At 35.8% G+C, this 24,644-nt stretch overlaps 1 pseudogene across 1 annotated transcript; it reads right to left on the bottom strand.

Annotated features, from left to right (window-relative positions):
* Nucleotides 1-4,602: 4,602 nt before the first annotated feature.
* Nucleotides 4,603-22,108, bottom strand: LOC143577132 (putative F-box protein PP2-B12 pseudogene; annotated as a pseudogene). The gene is made up of 3 exons (XR_013143065.1): nt 21,806-22,108; nt 5,895-6,010; nt 4,603-5,213 (listed from the first exon to the last, which is right to left on the bottom strand). The product of XR_013143065.1 is annotated as a putative F-box protein PP2-B12 pseudogene (transcript).
* Nucleotides 22,109-24,644: the final 2,536 nt, after the last annotated feature.

Genomic DNA, 24,644 nt, shown 5'->3' on the forward strand with positions numbered 1-24,644 from the left:
GGTGATGAGGTGGATGGAGGTAACGGAGACGAGAATGCTAAGGTGGATGTGTGAACACACAAGGTTGGACCGAATAAGAAATAAGGCTTTCAGGGAACGACTAGGTGAGGTTAGTAACTTAGTATATCTGAAAGAGTAAAGTGCCATTTCCGTCCTTGTGGTTTGTCAGATAATGCGAATATAGTCTAAAAAGTTTATTTTTTGCATATTACATCCACGTTTCTCAATTCTTGCCAATTACATCCAAATCACTAACCTCGTTAAATTTAATCGTTAAGTCAGGGGTAGACATGTCTTTTCACTATTTCTTTATTATATGAGTAAAGTGCCAAAATCGTCCCTGAGGTTTGGTCATATTTTCGAATTTCGTCCAAAGATATTTTTTTTCGCAAGTAGACACTCGATTTTTCCCAACCGTTGCCAATTCGTCCAAATTGTTAACTCGGTCTAAATTCAACGTTAACTTATGGGTGTTACTGTCCTTTTACATGTTTGTTTACATTATTGTTATTATGTGTTTGTTTGATGACATATATTAGGGATGAGCTCGGTACCGACCGGTACCAGTACCGAAAATCCCGATCCCGAAAATCGCAAATGTTTGGTGCCGGTACCAATACCAAAATGTTCGGTTCGGTTCGGTACCGGTACGGTACCGGTGCCGGGACGGTACCAGTATTTGAGGTAAAATAAATACCGGTACCGTACTGGTCCCGAAAACCTAAAACCTTGGTACCGACGGTACTAAATCGGTATCGACAGTACCAAATCGGTACCGATTTTGCTCATCCCTAACATATATAACATTTCACGATTCCTATGTTGAATCCAATATATTATCCATTTGTTTATTCTTCTTTATTTTTAGTCATATAAGGGGTTTAGCTCAGCATAATAATAATAATAACAATGTAAACAAATATGTAAAATGACTGTAACACCCCTCAGTTAACGTTAAATGGCTCTTTATTCGAAAAAAAATATTTTTGGACGAAATTCGTAAATATGACCAAACCTCAGGGACGATTTTGGCACTTTACTCATATAATAAAGAAATAGTGAAAAGACATGTCTACCCCTGACTTAACGATTAAATTTAACGAGGTTAGTGAATTGGATGCAATTGGCAAGAATTGAGAAACGTGGAGGGTCCATATGCAAAAAAATAAACCTTTTGGACTAAATTCGGATTATTTGCCAAACCACAAGGACGAAAATGGCACTTTACTCTATCTGAAAATATAAAAGAGGGTAGATTGAGATGGTTTGGACATGTGAAATGGAGGCAGGTAACAACACCGGTTAAAACAATGGAAACCCTCAATTGTAGAACGGAGGAGGAGTGGGGCAGACCCAAATTGATTTGGGAATGAGCGGATTAGACAGAATTTGCTAGAGATGCATCTCTCTAAGTACATGGTCTATGATAGGAGTTCATAAAGACATAGGATTAGGGTTGAGGACTTTTAGAGAATGTCACTTTTGTATTACTTTTAGAGAATGTGACTTTTGTATTTTAGCTTTAGCATAGGCACTTAGACTCTTCTACATTTTAGGTGGATTCTATGACGTCATATGTGTTTGTATTTGATTATGTCCCTTTATCACTATATGTTTTGCTATTGGCACATCCGCACATGTATGTTTCTATATTGCATGTTTTGAAGCCGGGGGTCTCTTTGAAAGTAGCCTAGAGATAAGGTCTGCCTAAATCACACCCTCCCTAAACCCTACCGATAACTTTTGTTATTTGTTGAATTTACTGTGTACGATTGTTGTTTATTTAGAAGCTCCAAAACTTCTTGCATCAATTTGTTATGGTAGTTAAAATTAAAAGGGACTTAATGTGACTTTGTTCAAAGTTAAGGAACTAGATTGATTCTCCTCAAATTTTATCCACGATGTCATCTTATAATTGATGTTTAGACATGTTTACCAAACTAAGCATGTCTTGTTACTAATTACGAGTTAATGTAATGTAAAACTAGGATATTGTTCGTGTGATACACGAGTGGTTAAAAAACTAAAATAAAAAAGTTAACTTTAATAATATACATAATAACATATCTTGTGTATCTATATCAATTAAAAAAAATAAGGTTAATTTCAATTCATTATAGTTGAGTTGGTAAGCTACAATCATTTTAAAAGTAAAGTAGTGAGTTCAAAATCAAGGTAGTGAGTTTGATTCCCACCAAAAATATATTTTCATTTTTATCATTAATGAAATGGAATTGTAAAAATGAAAACTTGTGTGTACATTATAATTTAAAAAATCGTTGAGATGAATCCATGGAATTCTTTCAAAACTTGGTGTTATTTTTATGTTAGTATAATTAATTTTATTTCTATATTGTTTTTTTATAACTCTCATAATATATATAACTATATCAATTTTTGAATATGCTGTTACGACATGCTTATTTTTATTTCTATATTTCGGTTCAAACTTATATCAAAAGATTGATATAAATTTTGATGCGGTTCCGTTTCAAGTAAAATTTATGTCGGTACGTAGATAAAATAAGCACGTCACGGCGCTGTATTTGAAATATTATATAATATTTACGTTAAAAGTTATAAATGAAAAACAACATATGAGTAACGCTAATTAGATTAATATAATATTCATATCAAAGTTAAGAAAATCAAGTGTTCAAGAAGTTTTTTTCTAGGCAACGATCGGTTTATTGCAAAATATCCGAGCGGAAAAATCCAAGTGGACCGTTGGTTTTTTTCAAAATATCTTAGGGCCCCAACTAGATATGGACACGTATCTCTTCTAAGTTGCTTTAAAAATCTGGTCGTTTCTTGATATAAAACAAGACGGACCACCTGATTTTTATGGACAAAATAAAGCCAAACTGATTTAAATTGGAATGGGGAAGGTCAAAATAGACATTTTAGTCTTTTTCCTTTAAAAAATTTGGATATACATCAGAAACATAAATGATATAAAAAGCTTTCAGATATTAGTGCATTTTTTAGGTTCGGCGTCTCAAAACGATAATTGATGCGTTATGCCAGCCCCCATCTCAGTGACGTCCACGATGTGGCAATCGAGTTTGGGGGCCGTCTGAGTGGGTAATGAGTAGTGAAGTGGAAGCATTTTAAGTTAAGTGTTACCGAATAAGAACGTGTTGAGTTTTAGCCTTTAGGACGAGGTCTTGGGCCTTAAATACATCCGCTTATAATATATGGTGCAATAATAAGGCCCTGACGTGAAAGTAAGTATTGTATTTTTAATAAAGATCCAGCTAAGGAGTTAGAGCATTCTCATCCCACTCCCTATATTCAAACCAAAAATTATACTAAAACTCACTTTACGTTCTATCTTCATTTCAATTAAATAATACATTTTATACATTTTATCATTACTTTTTCTCTTTCCTTCACTCACAATCACTTTCAAAATATATTAAAAAATTATAGGGGATGAACAGTAACTTTTCAAATATACAGAAAAATCACTACTTTTTCTAAAATATAAAAACTCTTCACTCACAACACCCTGAATCACTCTCTAAATTATAAAAACACCTCTTACATAATATGAGGGGTTGGATGAGAATGCTCTTAGTACTCGAGAATGACAAGTTGCCTATTGTCTATAGTTTTGAGAGTTTTGAAACTTTAAACCAACTCATTAGTGGCAAATACTAGCATTAAAGAATGCGCTATAGATTGTTAGCGTGCTTCCCTGCATATTATGCAGGTTCTATACCGACTTTTCCAGATACTACACAAGACAGAACAGTTGTTCCTTGTAGATTCTGGGACACTGCACGAATGCTTGTACCCGTACACGTTTAGTACCCGCATCGATACCTGTATCTGTACCCATACCCGTCTATTCAGTACGGATACGGGTACCCAGATTTACTAATTTTTGCTACGTGTACTTCCAGGTATGGGTACGGATATCCTCAAGGCTTCAAGCGAGCTTTTCAAAACCATTGATAATCAAAATATTAAGTACTAACAGCTATGATTAAACCAACCAAACCCTAGTTCTCTTCTCTTCTTCCAATCAGTAACTAGTAACAACCACCATTAATGGATTTATATTATAGTTGATTTGTTTCATTTTTAGTGTTGGTATTATGTTTTTGGTTGTGGTATTACAGTTTTGGTTTTGGCATTGTAGATAATTGATTGTAGGTACCGGTATCGATACCAAGTTTAGTGAAGCTTTTTTTTAAAAAAAAAAAAGTGGTACCAAAGCGAGTACCGTACATAAAGTACCCGTACTCGTACCCATATCATAAAATTCGGGTACGGGAATGGGTACACAGATTTACTGATTTTAGGTTCGGGTATTTTAGGGTATAGATACGGGAACAGATACGGATACGATACCGATCTCATCCCTACTGCACGACTCTTGTAGCACGAGCTCGTGCCACTTCCCTCGTCTACCCAATTTGGGTGGAGAATTTCTTAATTTTTTTCATTTTATATTTTTACACCATCCGTGTGGGCCTCCTCTCTAGCCCTTAGCCCCTTAGGATAAATATCATGTTTTCCATCATCCGACCCTAACAATAGCTTCAATATGAGTGGGATTTTACTGGGTATGTTTGTTATTTTCACACCATCATACAACTGCCCGCATTAGAATTTCAGGTCATGAAACTATCCAGTTACAATTAATGGTTCAGCTTACTGTTAAAGAATCACAAACACATGTTAACATTCAAATGAACACTAACCAAAACCAAGTTACCTAATCCACATGTTCCAAATCTTCTCGGAACAGGTTTTACCTTTTGCTTCACCGTTCCTCATTTGTAGGACGGATATCGATGCCCTCAACTATAAGCCCACATTTCCAATTAAGTTCACACGTCTCTGCTAACCGAATGTCCATCTCACCGTCCGTTTTATCATTATAAAACGTACTTAACTCAACCTCCATCCAACCATCTGCTCGCGTTTGCGGGATGCTGCTTATCGTTTCTGAATGTGTATTTTCACTTGGTGGTTTCAAGTACACAACAGTCATTGCCGCATCATCATAGCCATTGGAATCTTCAGTCCCATCAACATGTCTAACCAACGCTTTTGCTGGGAAATCAAGCCCATGTGAGAGCAGGCCAATATTGTACACAAGGTATGCTGCATATGTTGTGTTTGATGAAAGCATACTTATTTTAAACTTGCCTTTAATTTCTAGCCAACACACAGCTACAAGTTCAGCTACTTCTGAAAATCTGTAATCAGTTCAAAAGTACAGACTTCTTTATATATTTTGTGTTTGGATCAAATATAAATGAAATTAACGTGCTAATTATGAGAATCAAGTAGAGTAATTATAAATACAAGTAGAGTAATTATGTAATTACATAATTACTCTACTTGTATTTATAATTAGCGCCCTGCTTGCGGTCCGCGCATATATAAGGTATATATGTGTGAATCCTCGGATGGGCAAAAGTGAAATTGCACTAATTTTGACGTTATTTTACTAATTTCGTGAAAATAATGTTAAAAGTGGCGGAAGGTTATTCAGGCATCATGTGGTGGTGTTGATAGTCGAAAGACGAGGGTACATGCACCAATCGGCCGGTGTCCCGATGGTTGTGTGCTATGTGCCTTAGTCCAAGACTTGATGCAAAACTACTATCGAGCCAGGGGTCTCACCGGAAGCAGCCTCTCTATTCCTGCGGGGTTGAGGTAAGGCTGTCTACATCTTACCCTCCTCAGACCCTATCATAGCTTTGCTATTGGTGGGATATACCGCGTACGATGATGATGATGTATTTATAAATTATAATTACCCTACTTGGTTCTCACAATTAGCACATTAATTTCATTTGTACGTTAACTTTCCCCTATATATTTTAATTATTTTCATATCACTTATTTGAGAATTAATAAGATATAATATTGACCTTGATTCGGGTGACGATCTCCATCTCCAGAAAACTGAATTGGACCAAGATATCGAAAGCGCCTTTGCTCTGAGCATAAAGCATTTTTTCCCATTCTGTTTATAAAGGGAGAAACTCTGTACCCAAAAGAATTAAAACTGATTTAGAAACGGAGTTACATTACAGAAATTCCACTATTTTCCAGGCTTCATTAAACAAAATTTTGATAACAATTTACATGAATTCACCATGATTACAAGATTCCATCTATCCATGTACATGAAATATCTAACCGACAAAAATAAACTATATGCTAGGCAGAGTTGGCACTTGTGACATTCGTCAATTTCGGGTCTTGTTTGTATTCGTTTTTGTATTTGTTTATTATGTAAACCGACCCGATTTGTAAACCGAAGCTTATGTTATAATCAAAATGATGGATTTATGTTACAATATTGTTTCACACTTGTTGGGTCTTGAAAACATCCTATTTTTATTTTTATTTATTTATTTATTTATTTTTTTGTTGTTTTGTGTTTGTCTTGATCCATTTTGCATGAAAACTCTTGTGTCTCACACCCATATTTGACCACCAACATTACCCTATATATACACCACCTTTCCTCTTCATTTTTCCCTTGCTACAACTCCAAAAAAAAAACTCTCTCAAACATCAAAGATTCAAGGTTATCTTTTTACGTGTTCTTGAAGGATTTTGGTCTTTCATCTTAATTAGTTTATGTAGCCTTATTAATACTTGTTTATGGTTGTGCAACATATATATAATATACACCCCTTGTTTACCTTTGGTAGTTACTTCTCCGATTCCGGTCGGTGAGGTTTCGGACCCCATAAGGCAAGGCTTCATGGAGGATTTCGTGTCCTTGATATGTATACATCTGTATAACTTGTTCATACATATTAATCTTGCATATTTTAGTTTGTTGGTAATATTTACAAGTTCCATGGTTATGGGTTTTTAAGAGTCTATGCTTCGGTTTAACCGTAAATAGCTCTAAACCGTAAACCGAACTTTGTTACTAGTTTTGTTTGTTTAAACATACTTAGTGTTAGATCTAAGTTTCTAAAATCATTTTTACAAATTCTATGGTTATGGGTTTGTAGAATCTTACCTCGGTCTTAACCCGAAACACGATCCGAATCGAAAACCGAACTTTTGTTTAAAGACTTTATTGTTAACTTTTGGTATTTTTTTATTTGTACATTATTATACAAGTTATTTAGTGTTTGGACATGTGGAAACCATCTATGAACTTGTTGTAAGATGGAAACCGAACCAAACCGATTCTTGCTCGCTTAAGACACACAAGTGTGTTTTTTTTAGCCGTCAAGACTTGTATATTTCTTTAAAAATAGTTACAAATTGATTTTTAAATATTTTCTTAAGTGCTTGGAAATGTTGGATCCAACTTGATCTCATAACAAAGTTTGGACCGACAAGACCGAACACTCGCTTAACGTGCGTTGTTAGTTCTAAAACAATGGAACTACATACTTGGTTAAGTCTTATTAAATTTTATTGAGTTATCTCATAACATTCGATATTTTGGAAAGTTGACTCTGGGTTTGACCAATTATCAAGACCCGAACCGACAACCCGAACACTCGATAAAAAAAACCCGTTTTAGTATCTTTATTCCAAAGGGATTTGCATTCTTGCATTTTACCCACCTTATTACTTAACATAGGTTGAGTAAATATTAAGGTTAGATACTTTAACCCGGTTTCGAGCAAACTTACATTTTTAAAGGGTTATTATAAATTCTTAAATAGTCACATTTTAAACCTTGAACTTTAATTATTTACATTTCTCAACATATATTTTGTTTAAAGACCTTCAAGACAACCTTTTTAAATTCAAGACTTCTTTTCTTTTTAGGCATTGTGCGTTAAACTCGTCGTTCCGACAAATCTCCAAATTATCATCTTTCAAGTTTACTACTTGAAGGTGAGTACTTCATACCCCATTTTCCATCTTTTATTTTGGGGGTGACATTTCATACTTATTCAACAAAATGCTTTATATTTGAATCTTAAACCACAAACGTAGTTGTATACTTTACCTAAATAATTGCTCGATTTGGTGTGTTCTATGCTTATATGCCTATGTGTTTATCGCTTTTGGTTGGTGGAACTATAAAATCCTAGACTATTTGGCATCCCCTTATAGCAAGGTGTCATTAACGTAATGCAATTAACGATAACTATAAAATCCTAGACTATTTGGCATCCCCTTATAGCTAGGTATCGCTAATGTGTTTAGCGATATCTATTTATCCAAATTACCACTTTTATTTATCGTTTCGTATGCAAGTTTTGTGGCTATCTTTATTATATACTAATATGATTAAACTTATGAATTGCTCACCGACCTTTGTGTTGACAAACTTTATTTTATGAAATGTTGCAGGTTTGCATCTTGGTTGATTTATGATTGTGAAAAAAACGACATCAAAGACCTTAGGATATAAATAAAAATGAACAATATCAAATTTGCCATATTTTGTGATATCTTGTTTATGGTTATTTTATGGATAATTGTTATGTGACATTTTCGATGTTGTGAAATAAAATGAGTTTGTTAAATACTGTCACTTTAATTAGTGTCATGTGCTTATGGACAATCGTTACACCTCGGCATGTTCCGCCGCCTTTGGTCGGGGTGTGACAGATTGGTATTAGAGCCATGACAATAGGATAGGTGGTTAGACGTAACGACCTAGTATTGTTATGCTTAGGGTCCTATACGTGTGCCCATACGTGTTTACTCTATTTTGATTGTTCATATCACATATTATTTATAAACTTGTTTAAAATTCACCAATATCCCAAATGTTCACATACACACACTTTCATAGTATTTCCAAGGTATCCTTACCTTAAAACGCAAAAAGTAGATTTTCATTGTGTTTTATGGATTACAAGATTAATTTGGATCCCGTTGTTTATAATCCCTTAAAGGTTGCATTTATATCGGGTTCGTGGCCCTCATAGGAAGCGAGACATTATAAAATGACCATTTGACAAAAAGATTCCAAGAATCGAAGGTGATTTACTTACCTGGAATGGTGGGATTATAGTGCTCATTTTCTAGGCCACAAACCATGTTATACATGTCAATACTTTAAGTAGTCGAATGCGAGCGTTCCGGTCGCCATCCTAATTTTTCGGTGTCAAAACAATAGAACTACGGTGATTCGTGGACTAGTGCTTTGACATGACGTTGTATCCCGATTTATGGTGTTATTATCGTTATTTGAGTCGAAAACATGAAAAAAAATTGCGGTGATTCGTGCACATGTTTAGACTCCAACGTTGTGTTTTATAAAAATTTTTTTTGAGTTGGAATATCAAATCATGGTGGTTCATTTACGATTTTCCGACTCTATAAACCTCAAAATCTCAAATTTTTAAGCTTTAACCCCTCAAAATCTCAAAATCATTTACGATTGTTTCCAGTTTGTTGTTTATATACAAAGATTTTTATTTTATCTAACACTAACATCTACTCCTCACTAACTCTAGGATTCACAATCAAAAAGAAAATTTAACTTCACCTTATTCTTATTTTATACACTCTCATATCCATTTCTTTTTACCTAAAACTTATTCCATTTCTTTATAATCTTTTAGCATGCCTCCACTAAGACCGCGCAAGAGCACCAACCGACGTATGACTGCTTTTATCATCAAGCAAATGGCCGTTGTTATTCCCGAACTTGTAACTCAAATCCAAGCTACCCAACCTCCTCCACCCGTTGTTGCACCCGTTGAACCCAAACCCGTATCCTACCCATATAAGCAATTTACTAGTGCCAACCCAACCGAATTCTGGGGTACGAACTGTGCGACTACCTTGTTGCAATGGTTCGAGTCTATGGAGAATGTGTTTAGATATAGCGAATGCCCCAAAGCGAAAAAGACAAATTTCGCTTCAAGCATGTTTAGAAAATCCGCTCTAACATGGTGGGGTAGTGTCATGCATCTCCAAGGGTCGGAAACGGCTATGGCTTTTCCATGGTCCGACCTCAAGGCTCTCATGATGAAGAAGTTTTGTCCCAAACACGAACTTCAAAAGCTTGAGGAGGAATTTTGGAACCTCAAGCAAGATAGTGGTGATAACGCCGCTTACTCACTCCGTTTCCACGAGTTAAGCATTCTCGTCCCTCATTTGGTTACACCGGCTGAGCGTGAGCTTGACAAATACATTGGGGGTTTACCTATGCAAATCCGGGACTCAGTCATAAGTAGCAAACCCGTGAATCTTGAGGATGCCATTACTCTAGCCGGTGCGCTATCGGAGAATCATGTGAAAGCGGGTACCGTAACCCTCAAGAAACCAAACGAAAAAGCCAAACCCGAGCCCGCACCACAAGCCAAGGTTGAACCCGCACCACAAGCAATTAACTACTCCAACTCTTCCCGTCACAACAATAGCAACAAGAAGAAGAAACCCAAAACCAACTACCGAAACTATGCCGTTACCCAACCCCAACCTCAACAACAAACCCAAATTCCACCCCAAACCCGAAAACCCTATACCGGTACCGCCCCACTATGCAACATTTGCCAACTCCATCACCCACCAAAAATGCCTTGTCGCCATTGTACCATTTGTAACCGACTTGGTCATCTCAACACCACATGCCGATCCGCACAACGAACCCAACCTAACCAACCAAACCAACCAAGAACTTTTCCCCAAAATACTCAACACCGATATGCACCTTACCCACCAAACCAACCTCAACAACCTCGAGCTTGCTACAATTGCGGTGACCCTAACCATTTCCGCAACAATTGTCCTCGCCTCATCCTTACTAACCAAACCATGACCGCACCTTACTACCAAACTCAAGCTTACCAAGTTCAAACCTACCAACCTCAATTTTCCCAACACAATGCACCACTCATCCAAGCCATACAAGCACCACCTCCTCCACCACCGCAAGCACCTCAAGTCAACCAAGGCAATCAAGGACGAGCTTTCATGATGAATGTTAATCAAGCTCAAGCGGCAAACGATGTTGTGAACGGTATGTTTTTAGTGAACCAACATTTGGCTTCCATTTTATTTGATACGGGTGCCGATAGAAGTTTCATTTCTTTGAAATTTGAGTCAAAAATTGCCGTGTCTCGAACCAAGCTTTCCCGGTCGTTTTCTGTTGAAGTCGCCAATGGGAACTCCATCACCATAAATTCTGTCGTCTGCGATTGTACTCTCGTTCTTGCTAACCATAAATTCTCCATCGATCTCATCCCGATGCAAATGGGAAGTTTCGATGTCATAGTAGGCATGGATTGGTTATCTTTGCACCGTGCCGAAGTTGTTTGCTTCGATAAATTCATTCGCATTCCGCTTGTTAACGGTAAAATCCTTAAGGTCTTCGGAAAAGCTACTTCGAGAAGGCTTAATCTCACGTCGTGCTCTCAATCGCAAAAATACTTACGCCAAAAGTATGCTCCGCTCCTGGCTCTCTTGGCGACAAAAGACAAAAAGGAAAGGAAAATCCAAGATATTTCTATTGTTCGTGATTTCCTCGATGTCTTTCTCGACGATGTCACCGGTCTTCCACCCATTCGTCCGATTGAATTTCGAATCGATCTTGTGCCCGGCGCGATGCCTGTGGCCAAGGCTCCTTACCGTTTAGCCCCGTCAGAAATGCAAGAATTATCTAACCAACTCGAAGAACTTTCCAATAAAGGTTTCATTCGTCCTAGCTCTTCTCCTTGGGGCGCTCCTGTTCTCTTCGTGAAAAAGAAGGATGGTTCGTTTCGTATGTGCATCGATTATAGGGAACTTAACAAACTCACCATTAAAAATCGTTATCCCTTGCCACGAATCGACGACCTATTCGACCAACTTCAAGGCGCAACTTGCTTCTCCAAAATCGATCTTCGATCAGGTTATCATCAATTGCGTGTTCGCGAAGAAGACATTCCAAAAACCGCTTTCCGTACTCGATATGGACAATTCGGATTTTTAGTTATGCTCTTCGGGTTAACAAATGCACCTGCGGTGTTTATGGACTCATGAACCGCGTTTGCAAACCATTCCTCGATAAATTCGTTATTGTTTTTATTGATGACATTCTCATCTTTTCCAAATCCAAAGCCGAACATGAGCATCATTTGCGTTCCATTCTCGAACTTCTTAGAAACGAACGACTTTATGCCAAGTTCTCCAAATGCGAATTTTGGCTGGAGCAAGTTCAATTTTTGGGACATATCGTAAACAACAAAGGTATTCATGTTGATCCCGCTAAAATTGAGGCCGTTAAGGATTGGAAAACTCCAACGACTCCCACGAAAATTCGATCCTTCCTCGGTTTAGCCGGATATTATCGATGTTTCATTCAAAACTTTTCCAAGATCTCTTTGCCTCTTACCTCCCTCACTCATAAAGGAAAACCATTTGATTGGGGTTCGAAGCAAGAAAAAGCCTTTTGTAGTCTCAAGGACATGCTTTGCAATGCTCCCATTTTAACCCTTCCCGATGGAAACGACGATTTCGTGATATTTTGTGATGCCTCTCATCAAGGTCTTGGTTGTGTCCTCAGCAACTAGGTCAAGTCATCGCTTACGCATCAAGGCAACTTAAGGTCAACGAGAAGAACTACACGACTCATGATCTCGAACTTGGTGCCGTTGTTTTCGCTCTCAAAATCTGGAGACATTACCTTTATGGTACGAAATGTGTGATTTTTACCGATCATAAAAGCCTTCAACACATTTTTGACCAAAAAGATCTCAATATGAGACAACGAAGATTGGCCGAATTACTTAGTGATTACGATTGTGAAATTCGTTACCATCCCGGTAAAGCAAATGTTGTCGCCGACGCCCTAAGTCGAAAGGTTAATGTTAAATCCGTTCTGCTTCTAAGCGTTGTCGTTCAAACCGATCTTCAAATTCGAATCTTCCAAGCTCAACGTACCTCCGTTAAAGAAGGTAACATGTATGACGAAATGTCATGTGGAGCCGAACTTCAACTAGAAACCAAACCCGATGGTCTTTTGTACTTTCTCAATCGTTTGTGGGTTCCAAATCGCGATGACCTTCGTACTTGTATACTCGACGAAGCTCACAATTCGCGGTATTCCGTTCATCCCGGTGCGGATAAGATGTATTTCGATCTTCGTGCTACCTTTTGGTGGCCGGGTATGAAAAAGGACGTAGCGTTATTCGTATCTAAATATCTTACTTGCTCAAAGTTAAAGCCGAACATCAAAGACCTTTTGGTTTACTCGAGCAACCACCGATTCCCGTTTAGAAATGGGAAGACATTGCTATGGACTTTATCACTAAATTGCCCAACACCCAAAAGGGCAACGATAGCATTTGGGTGATCATCGATCGTTTGACCAAATCTGCTCATTTCATTCCGATCCGCGAGAAGTATTCTGTCGAGCAGCTTGCTCAAATCTATGTTCGAGAAATCGTGTGCCGACACGGTTTACCATTGACTATTATCTCTGACCGTGATGCTCGTTATACCTCTCATTTTTGGCGTTCACTTCAAGAAGTTTTGGGAACACGTCTCGATCTTAGCACCGCTTATCATCCTCAAACGGACGGTCAATCCGAACGTACAATACAAACTCTCGAGGATATGCTACGAGCATGTGTTCTTGATTTCGGTGGGAATTGGGATTCTCACATTCTGTTCATTGAGTTTTCTTATAACAATAGCTACCATTCGAGCATTGAGATGGCTCCTTTCGAAGCTCTTTACGGTCGTAAATGTCGTTCTCCGATAAGTTGGAACGAAGTCGGTGAAGCTCAAATCACGGGACCCGAAATGGTTCAAGAAGCCACCGACGTTATTGATCGAATCCGTAATAACCTCCTAGCCGCTAGAAGTCGTCAAAAGAGTTACGCCGACAAACGGCGAAAACCGATCGAATTTAATGTTGGCAATCTTGTCATTCTAAAAGTATCTCCTTGGAAGGGGGTAGCCCGTTTCGGAAAGAAAGGTAAACTAGCTCCTCGTTTCGTTGGTCCTTTTAAAATCCTTGAGCGTGTTGGAAAAGTAGCTTATCGACTCGAACTACCGGAAGAACTTACCGGTGTTCATCCGACATTTCATGTTTCAAATCTTAAAAAGTGCTTAGCCGAGGGTAATCTCCATATACCTCTCGACGAAGTACATGTCGATGAGTCGATGGTCTTGGTTGAACGACCCGTTGAGATCATGGATCGCAACGAGAAGAGAACCAAGCGTAGCCGTATTCGGTTAGTCAAAGTTCGATGGGAATCACGACGCGGCGCGAAATTCACTTGGGAGCGAGAAGACAAAATGAAAGAGAAGTATCCACATTTGTTCGCAGCATCGTCTTCGTCTTAATTTCGGGACGAAATTTCCTAAACTAGGGGATACTGTGACATTCGTCAATTTCGGGTCTTGTTTGTATTCGTTTTTGTATTTGTTTATTATGTAAACCGACCCGATTTGTAAACCGAAGCTTATGTTATAATCAAAATGATGGATTTATGTTACAATATTGTTTCACACTTGTTGGGTCTTGAAAACATCCTATTTTTATTTTTATTTATTTATTTATTTATTTTTTTGTTGTTTTGTGTTTGTCTTGATCCATTTTGCATGAAAACTCTTGTGTCTCACACCCATATTTGACCACCAACATTACCCTATATATACACCACCTTTCCTCTTCATTTTTCCCTTGCTACAACTCCAAAAAAAAAACACTCTCAAACATCAAAGATTCAAGGTTATCTTCTTAAGTGTTCTTGAAGGATTTTGGTCTTTCATCTTAATTAGTTTATGTAGCCTTATTAATACTTGTTTATGGTTGTGCAACATATATATAATATACACCCCTTGTTTACCTTTGGTAGTTACTTCTCCGATTCCGGTCGGTGAGGTTTCGGACCCCATAAGGCAAGGCTTCATGGAGGATTTCGTGTCCTTGATATGTATACATCTATATAACTTGTTCATACATATTAATCTTGCTTATTTTAGTTTGTTGGTCATGTTTACAAGTTCCATGGTTATGGGTTTTAAGAGTCTATGCATCGGTTTAACCGTAAATAGCTCTAAACCGTAAACCGAACTTTGTTACTAGTTTTGTTTGTTTAAACATACTTAGTGTTAGATCTAAGTTTCTAAAATCATTTTTACAAATTCTATGGTTATGGGTTTGTAGAATCTTACCTCGGTCTTAACCCGAAACACGATCCGAATCGAAAACCGAACTTTTGTTTAAAGACTTTATTGTTAACTTTTGGTATTTTTTTATTTGTACATTATTATACAAGTTATTTAGTGTTTGGACATGTGGAAACCATCTATGAACTTGTTGTAAGATGGAAACCGAACCAAACCGATTCTTGCTCGCTTAAGACACACAAGTGTGTTTTTTTTAGCCGTCAAGACTTGTATATTTCTTTAAAAATAGTTACAAATTGATTTTTAAATATTTTCTTAAGTGCTTGGAAATGTTGGATCCAACTTGATCTCATAACAAAGTTTGGACCGACAAGACCGAACACTCGCTTAACGTGCGTTGTTAGTTCTAAAACAATGGAACTACATACTTGGTTAAGTCTTATTAAATTTTATTGAGTTATCTCATAACATTCGATATTTTGGAAAGTTGACTCTGGGTTTGACCAATTATCAAGACCCGAACCGACAACCCGAACACTCGATAGAAAAACCCGTTTTAGTATCTTTATTCTAAAGGGATTTGCATTCTTGCATTTTACCCACCTTATTACTTATCATAGGTTGAGTAAATATTAAGGTTAGATACTTTAACTCGGTTTCGAGCAAACTTACATTTTTAAAGGGTTATTATTATAAATTCTTAAATAGTCACATTTTAAACCTTGAACTTTAATTATTTACATTTCTCAACATTTATTTTGTTTAAAGACCTTCAAGACAACCTTTTTAAATTCAAGACTTCTTTTCTTTTTAGGCATTGTGCGTTAAACTCGTCGTTCCGACAAATCTCCAAATTATCATCTTTCAAGTTTACTACTTGAATGTGAGTACTTCATACCCCATTTTCCATCTTTTATTTTGGGGGTGACATTTCATACTTATTCAACAAAATGCTTTATATTTGAATCTTAAACCACAAACGTAGTTGTATACTTTACCTATATAATTGCTCGATTTGGTGTGTTCTATGCTTATATGCCTATGTGTTTATCGCTTTTGGTTTGTGGAACTATAAAATCCTAGACTATTTGGCATCCCCTTATAGCAATGTGTCATTAACGCAATGCAATTAACGATAACTATAAAATCCTAGACTATTTGGCAACCCCTTATAGCTAGGTGTCTCTAATGTGTTTAGCGATATCTATTTATCCAAATTACCACTTTTATTTATCGTTTCGTATGCAAGTTTTGTGGCTATCTTTATTATATACTAATATGATTAAACTTATGAATTGCTCACCGACCTTTGTGTTGACAAACTTTATTTTATGAAATGTTGCAGGTTTGCATCTTGGTTGATTTATGATTGTGAAGAAAACGACATCAAAGACCTTAGGATATTAGTAAAAATGAACAATATCAAATTTGCCATATTTTGTGATATCTTTTTTATGGTTATTTTATGGATAATTGTTATGTGACATTTTCGATGTTGTGAAATAAAATGAGTTTGTTAAATACTGTCACTTTAATTAGTGTCATGTGCTTATGGACAATCGTTACACCTCGGCATGTTCCGCCGCCTTTGGTCGGGTTGTGACAGTACTCTTAGTTAAATTTATGATTATCATCATTATTGGTATTCAAGGTTAGAGACTTGGACGTAAGCATTTTGGACATATTGCTTACTCATATCTATGTTGGTGACCCATCTTTTGGAAGGATTCTTCATTCCTACCCCATTTCTGCACAATGAAATTATCAAAGCTCAAATTTGGGTCTTTGTGCCTGTTTTTGGAGCTATAGACTCTATTATTTGTACAATGATAGGTTACTAACTATAACTGATCCATTTATAAGTCCATAATATGACAAGAGGTTTTAACCAAAAAAAAAAAAATTAAACCTATGTGTTGGTGATCTGCTCCAAAACAAACTACTGATCATTAGCAATGAGAAAAGAAATGATTGATTTATTATGTTATTTTCAAGTGTACTTGCTTCATACACATACACTTGTGTCCAACTGTTTGGGCATATTAACAGTCTAGACTCCTAGTTAGCCTTGTCTTGGCAGTTGGGTACTACCTTATTCCTTAGTATATAACCCCGAGGGACCTCTAGAGTCCTGTACTTTCTTAATAATAGACGACAAGTAAAAATAGTTTCACATCCCGTGCATGTGGTTTCTTGAATCTTTAAATAAAAACACTACCACTAAAGAAATATATCATGAGCCAATAAAAACACAAAGCTTATAAAGCTTTGAGTTCTGTTACGGAATGCATGAGTCACTATGAAACAGATCACACTTAACTAACGAATCAGGTTATGCACGTACTTTGATTCAGTTACAAGCAAACATCACTCACACAAGAAATCAACGCAAATATCAAGGCCGATTGATGCAGGGGGGGGGGGGGGGGGTTGATAGCTCAGTTTGTTCCATACGTGTTAGATCCCATTCCACATTGATTGAGATGATGGGCTACTATTAACTTCAACCATAATTTTAGTTGCTAAAGAAGTTATTGAGTTAAGTCTGTTGCTTTAGGCCTTGAATGCTACAAATGGTGTTAGAAATTGACCCCTTGATGTATAGTAGACAAGAGTGGTGCATTTTATAATAATCTAGATAACAACCTGTCCAGTCAGTTGATTAGAACTTAAGTGAACAAACCCTTGTCAAGTACACATGATTCTGACAATTTGTTCGTACTTAGGGAGGCAACTATCTATCACTTCAACAGATCAGTTATGAAAATGAATCACAGCCCTTTATAAAGGGAGAATCATGAAAACAAACTTATGGAGTTTGTTTGGGCGTAGTTAGGCTTGTCTAGGCAGTTACTACTTTCCTATTCCTTAACATAACATGGAGAGACCTTTAGAGTCCTATACTTGCTTAATCATAAACGAGCAACTTAAAAAAGTTTCACACCTTAGACTCGGTTTCTTGAGTCTTTAAATAAATAAAAAAACTACCACCAAAGAAAAGTACCATGTATAAATATAAATATAAAGCTTAAAAGAGGGGGAAATCTTTGAGTTCTGTAATGGAAACTGATGACCCAGCTCACAATTTGAACACATCATGTTCTTGCAATCACTTAATAAACAAATCAAGTTATGCACATTCTTTGATTCAGCTAGAACCAAACATTAAACATAAGGAATCAACACAGAGCAAGGGCTGATTGGTCTGGTCGTACAATGCATATGAAACATTACAAAACAAAGCACACTTAACTAATCAATTAAGTTACATATTTTCAATTTAGCTAAAATCAAACATCACCCACATAACGAATCAAGGGCCGAATGGTGCAGGAGGTTTGACAGCTCATTTCAGTTCGTACGTGTTACATCCCATCCAGGGGCGGACCTAGCTAATGGGGAGGGGTAGCCTCCGATACCCCTCAACGTTTCGCCGGTAGTGTAAAAAAAAAATTGGTCGGTTTTCGTGTTTCGTTACCCCTATGTATTTTAAGCCCAACCAATTTAATACTTAAACCCAACAAAAGCTCACTTAAATTATAAAGCGCAAACCAAAAAACCCAATAACCCAAATAATCTTTTTAAGTTTAACAATAAAAAAAGATCTGATATTATGAACACATGCACACAACCGACAGGTCTCTCTAGACTCTGTTCACCACACACCACCAATTCACCACGGCCGCCGCCACCACCACCTCCACCAGCCACCACCTGACCTCACTCGGACACTCCACCTCCGGCCTCTCTTCCGGTAAGATTTCTTGTATTTAGGGACTTAGGGTTATGTTTAAATTGGAGTTAATTTGGGATTTAGGATTTATGTTTAAATTGGAATTGATTAGGTATTTAGGGTTATATTTAAATTGAAATTAATTAGGGATTTAGCCTTTATTTTATGTGTAAATTGTAATTGATATTAGGTTTTCAGTTCAAATTTTGTTTAGGGAACTTTGAAGATGAGTAAACAACCTCTTATTAGCAACCTTTTTAAACGTTAAAGAAAAGAAAACGATATCGGTTTATCACCAAGTTTAAATATTCCAACTTCAAGTTCAAACTTGTTCGACTCTTTTATTTTCTTATTTAATTAAATATTGTGTTTATCAATATTTTTGTTGAGTGAACTTTAAAACTACTCATTAACAATATGTGTTTGATATGATCAAAAGATATCAATAAAGTCATTGTATTAGTATGTTAATAAGTTTGAATAATTTTCAATATCATTATGCAAACAAGTTTAGGTTATTTTGACGCGCCCATTATAAACCAACTTGTTTTGATCCGCCATTGCAAATAGGTTAACTGGGCGCCGGCACGCTTGTAGCAAGAAGCCGAGCTCGGGATGCGCCAAACGGGTAACTAGACACCTGCACGAGCAAAACGCGTTACTAGGCTCCGCTACGCGCGAAAGGTAATCAGGCCCCATAAACGCAAAACCGGTAAAATTTTGTTTTTTTTCTTAATGTACGTTTAAAAATTTTTTTTTACGCTACCCCTGAAATTAGTTTCTAGATCCGCCACTGATCCCATCCCACAACGTTCGAGGTGACGGGCTGCTAATCTACTATACTTCAACCATAGTTTTAGTTACTAAAGAAGCTACTGAGGTAGTCTGTTTCTTTAGACCTTGATTGCTACAAATGGTACTAGAATGGTGACCCCTTGATGTATAGTGGACAGGATTCATGCATCTTATGATAATCTAGGTAACTTGTTTATAAATCTGTTAAGAATCATTAAGCAGCTGTCCAGTTAGTTGATTTGAACTTAAGTGAACGAGCCCACGTTAAGTACACCTTTAGTTGAAACGCACACATTTCTTAGGCGTGATTTTGCCAGTTTGTTCTCACTTAGGGATGCAACTATTATCGCTTCACAGACCAGCTATTAAAATGAACCACAACCCTTTATAAAGAGAAAATCACGAAAATAAACATCTGGACCCACTTTTTAGCAAAATTAGACATTGACTTTTTGCCCACATGTTCTAAACCAACCAATCAAAAAACGCCAAATAAGCTCCACCAGCTAAGAAGGTTAACACTACAAAACTTGAAAACTACAACGAGTCCATGAAAACAACCAATCAAAACTATAGACGTGACTAAAATTCAACTGACTTGTTACACGTGTAGTCGTGTACTGACTTGATTAGTCGTTTTCATGGACCCTGTAGCACTTTTCAAAACTTTTTGTGCCGACTGAAAACCAACCTCTTTAGCTGGATGTACTTATTTGGCTTTGCCTAATTGTTCGGTTCTGGATACACCTACTTCTTAAAACCCTAAAACCGAATCCCTACTTTGGCATAAACCCGGGTGTCAAAATCCTACTTTTACCGATTCCCCCTTTGCAAACCCTTGATTATAAATCATCAAGTTGATATCCTACCATGGTTTAACTGTCTAACCGACAACATAGCAATTGTACACATAATATCACACAACATAAACATAGAGACATTTCATCGAACACTTGATGTGCAAGATTTAAAAAAGCTGACAAGAAGTATGGGTGTTGCCTAATTGGCTTCGAAAGCGTCTATTACTAATAAAACGCTATAACCCGATCCCTATTTTGGCATAAACCCAGGTGTCAAAATCCTATTTTTACCGATTTCCCCCTTACAAACCTTTGATTATAAACCATCAATTTGATACCCTACCATGGCTCAGCTGTCTTAACTACAGTAGCGTATCTAGACATCAATTTCAGGGGTAACGTTCAAAAGATTTTTTTACCGTATTTCACACAATGTAAACCAGGGCATCTCCAAGAATCGTGAAAATTTTTTAGGCCGAAGGCGAAAAAAATTGGCCCTTAAATTAGTTGAGTAATTGGGTTTAAACATTAAAAAATAAAAATTTACGCCTATTGGGGTGTCAGGCCGGGATCGGTCGACCACCCAGCCCTGCCTCATAACCGCCCTTTATGTATAGAAATACGATAATAAATAAATTTAAGCACATATGGTGCAAATTTCTCCTATTCGGTTTTTGAAAACTTGAAATCGAGACATTACATCCTCTTCTTTTATTTTATCAAATGTTTCTCTTTCGACCTCACAAATTAAAGCATTGTTCAAATACTTATCACCCATTTTTGTAAATTTATCATTTTCCTTTAAAGTGTGATAAAGGTCGTAAGATCATCACCCAAATACACCATCTTTCTTCCTTACTAAAATCATTCGGACACATCTCATAACACTATCTTAGATATATCAAACTTAGAAAATGAATGGCAAGAATTTAAACCATACATATTTTCTAACAAAGTAGTTGAGACGCCACTGAATCTATTTTCATGTTCTTGTGTTTGCTTATTCAAAACCATATTAAAAACTTCAACCTCAAAATGGTGTCGAGTGGTGGTGTCTGGTGCAACGCTGTTTGATGTCTGGCTAGTTTCCAATTTCCAAACGAGTATTATTTTTGAAAATGGTTAATGTGTTTTAATTGGTTTGGGATTTAAACTTTGGTTGGGTTTTTCTTTGATTGAACTTTTAAATTGGTTGAGCTTTAAACAAATAGGGGTAACGTCATATTATTTTCAGGGGTAACGAAATACGAAAAGCTGCCCAAAAAGATAATTTTTTACACTGTCAACGAAAAGTTGAGAGGCTACCCCTACTGAAGGGCTAGGTCCGCCCCTGCTTAACTATATCTAACCCGCAAACAGAACAGCCACACACACAATATCACAAACCAAACCAAAGAGACATTTCATCTAACAGCTGGTGCGCATAATTAAAAAAACAACAGCTTACCATAGTCCCACCGTCAATAAGCAGGGGCGACTGACACAGACGAAAATACAAGTCCTTCTTAGACGAAAAGTTGAGGGGAGAGACCGCCCGTGAAATAATATCCTGGCAATCGGCCGGCAAGAACCACTCCCACAGGGCGTCAGAATTCGCCACACACTTAACGGCTCTGGAAATCAAGGACGCCCTGCACGCGTCACGAGGTGAAGTATGCGAGAGAATGTATCTCAAACATCTTTCTGAAAACAGCACACAACCAATCGAATTTACATCAAAAGTAGTTGAATTTGATCCTTCAAACTTCATAGTGAAGAGATTGGATGGTTTATATTTGATTTAAGAAGAAACCCACAGATTGGATTGGGTGAGATCTGTGGGTTTTATTGGGTAACCGGCAACGGGTGCTGTGTGATTGGTGGCGGGTAAATGGCAACCGACATGGGATTGGGGAGTTTGGAGGCAAGTGACTATTATTATTATTATTATTATTATTATTATTATTATTATTATTATTGTGGTGAAAATGGACGTGACACCGCATATAACGATATCTTACTATCTTTAGCTTTAAGTTACGTATCTCATCCTATTATTTATTTACTAGGTTTGTTAAAAAATAATAAAAATAAATAAAACAACTATCTATCTAATTATATTATGAAAGCAATGTAATTTTTTCACATAATATCATTGTAGGGCCTTCACATAGAATGTCACGTAAATGGCATCTGAGCAGTTTCCTATTTTATCAAGCCAATCAATTATGTAGCATTTGGAAATCTCAATAATAAGTTACAGAAATATTGTAGATGAATGAATATATATACAATTTCGTTAAATATCCTATTATTATGTTATAAGTTAACCTTTAAATATGTTTAAATATAATGACTTAACATTTCTCCTTATCACACGAGTCACTTTTTAAAGAAGTTTTTAGATATTTATGAATTGTAAAATTTTTGTTTATACATATTATTAATCCATAATGTCTATTATTAAGTATATTATTAAATTTTACTTTTTTGTTATATATTTTTAACCACTCGTGTATCTTACGGGCTCTATCATAGTTATTAATTCATAATTTTGAAATAAATAACAAACTTTTAAAAAATTTTAATTTGTAAGTGGGGATGTTTTGTTTGAACCATATATAGTAATCTACAAAATTAAAAGCAAGAATAAATATATAATGTACTGTAACGTATAAATAGATTTATTCAAATGTAAAATTTACAACCACCTATCAAACATAATATAAATAAAATACAAACATAGATTTTTCACAAGTAAAATATTGTCGGACCATCGATGAAAAATATAAGCAACATAACATCTTGTATTAAATTATCCCAATAAATTAATATTTTCTTATAACGAATTGATAGATTTTTTTTTCACTTTTAAACCTTAACCTGAGTAATACTTTATGCTTGGAATCTGAAAAATCTTTTGCCTTGGGTCTATCAACTAAAATTGAAACTAAATCGTCAGTATTGTGATAAACTTTTATAAATTTCTTTGATAGCACACTTGTCTCACCATTTGTGATAAAATGAATAGGAGTATAACTATTCTCCCAATTGAAAGGCATGGCCACCTTCAAAAAAAAAATTAAGTTAAAAAAATGTTAAGGCATATGCGTATATAGTAGATATTAAACATAAAATTTTGAAAACATTTATATAAAAACTAACTCATAAATAAAAAATACCAATATTAAAACACACCGTATGATATATATAATGTTTTTGCTTAAAATAAATATGTTAATTATAGGAAGTAATTAATATAATCAATTAGATATTGGTGATTTTTTTGAATATAGTTAGTTACTATAAACATATAGCGAAAATAATGGGAATATAAAAATGTAATTTTGGTTGTAAGGGGATCCGGCATCCATTCATCTATACACAAAAAGAAAAAAAAATCCATTCTTCTATTAAAGTAAAATAACTACAACACTTTTTAAACACAAATTTACATATTGATGATTAGGACATATAATAACAAGAAAGAAATCATAATATCCCTTACTAGGAGTAATTATGAAATTATAACCATAAATAGCATAAATACATTAAAGAGTGAACTACGGGAGTTAAATGTGTTGACATTAAAAAAATGAAAACGAATAGATATGATTAGCATAGTAAAATAATAATGTTAACATTTTTAATAAAATATTTGATTTTTAAGAGATTAAGAAAAGAAAAAAAACATTATGTTTTTGGAATAGTGAGAAACATACCGGATGTAAGTTCAAAGTGAAAAAAATAAAGAGCTCCCCTATGGAATCATCATCAGTCAAACCATCAAAAGCTAAGATCCCTACCAAGAGCACAAACACAAAGCATTACTTATCGGCTACATAATATGTGGATATTGAGGATATCTGAACTAAGTGATTAACAATAACCATTAAGAGTTTAAGATAAGAACATGGTACTGAAATAGTAAAATACAAAAATACATACCGTACATAAGCTCAAATGAGGATGATAAAAAAAACTTCCATTTGGGTCAATTCAATCACTAAAAATTATCAAAAGTGCACCCCTACAAATCAAAAATAAAAACTTGATAACTTAATAGTAGTGAGATTTAACTAAAAAATCACACAAATGAGTAAGAAGGGTGAAATATCTTGCTAAAAACATAATGATAAAATGTCACAAAGTTCAAGCTATACACATGTTTCCTGAACAACTGATATATTTCAATTATTATTTATTAATTCTTTTATATTTTTTATATTAATAAATATAGTAAAAACATAAATAGAATAAAAATATGCATACCAGATCCAGATAACGCAAAGTATGGTCCCAAACCC

Source organism: Bidens hawaiensis, unplaced genomic scaffold, assembly GCF_021521415.1.
Source record: "Bidens hawaiensis isolate Kalapana, Puna unplaced genomic scaffold, B.hawaiensis_p1.1 tig00028471_1, whole genome shotgun sequence".
In the NCBI taxonomy this organism is placed as follows: Eukaryota; Viridiplantae; Streptophyta; class Magnoliopsida; order Asterales; family Asteraceae; genus Bidens; species Bidens hawaiensis.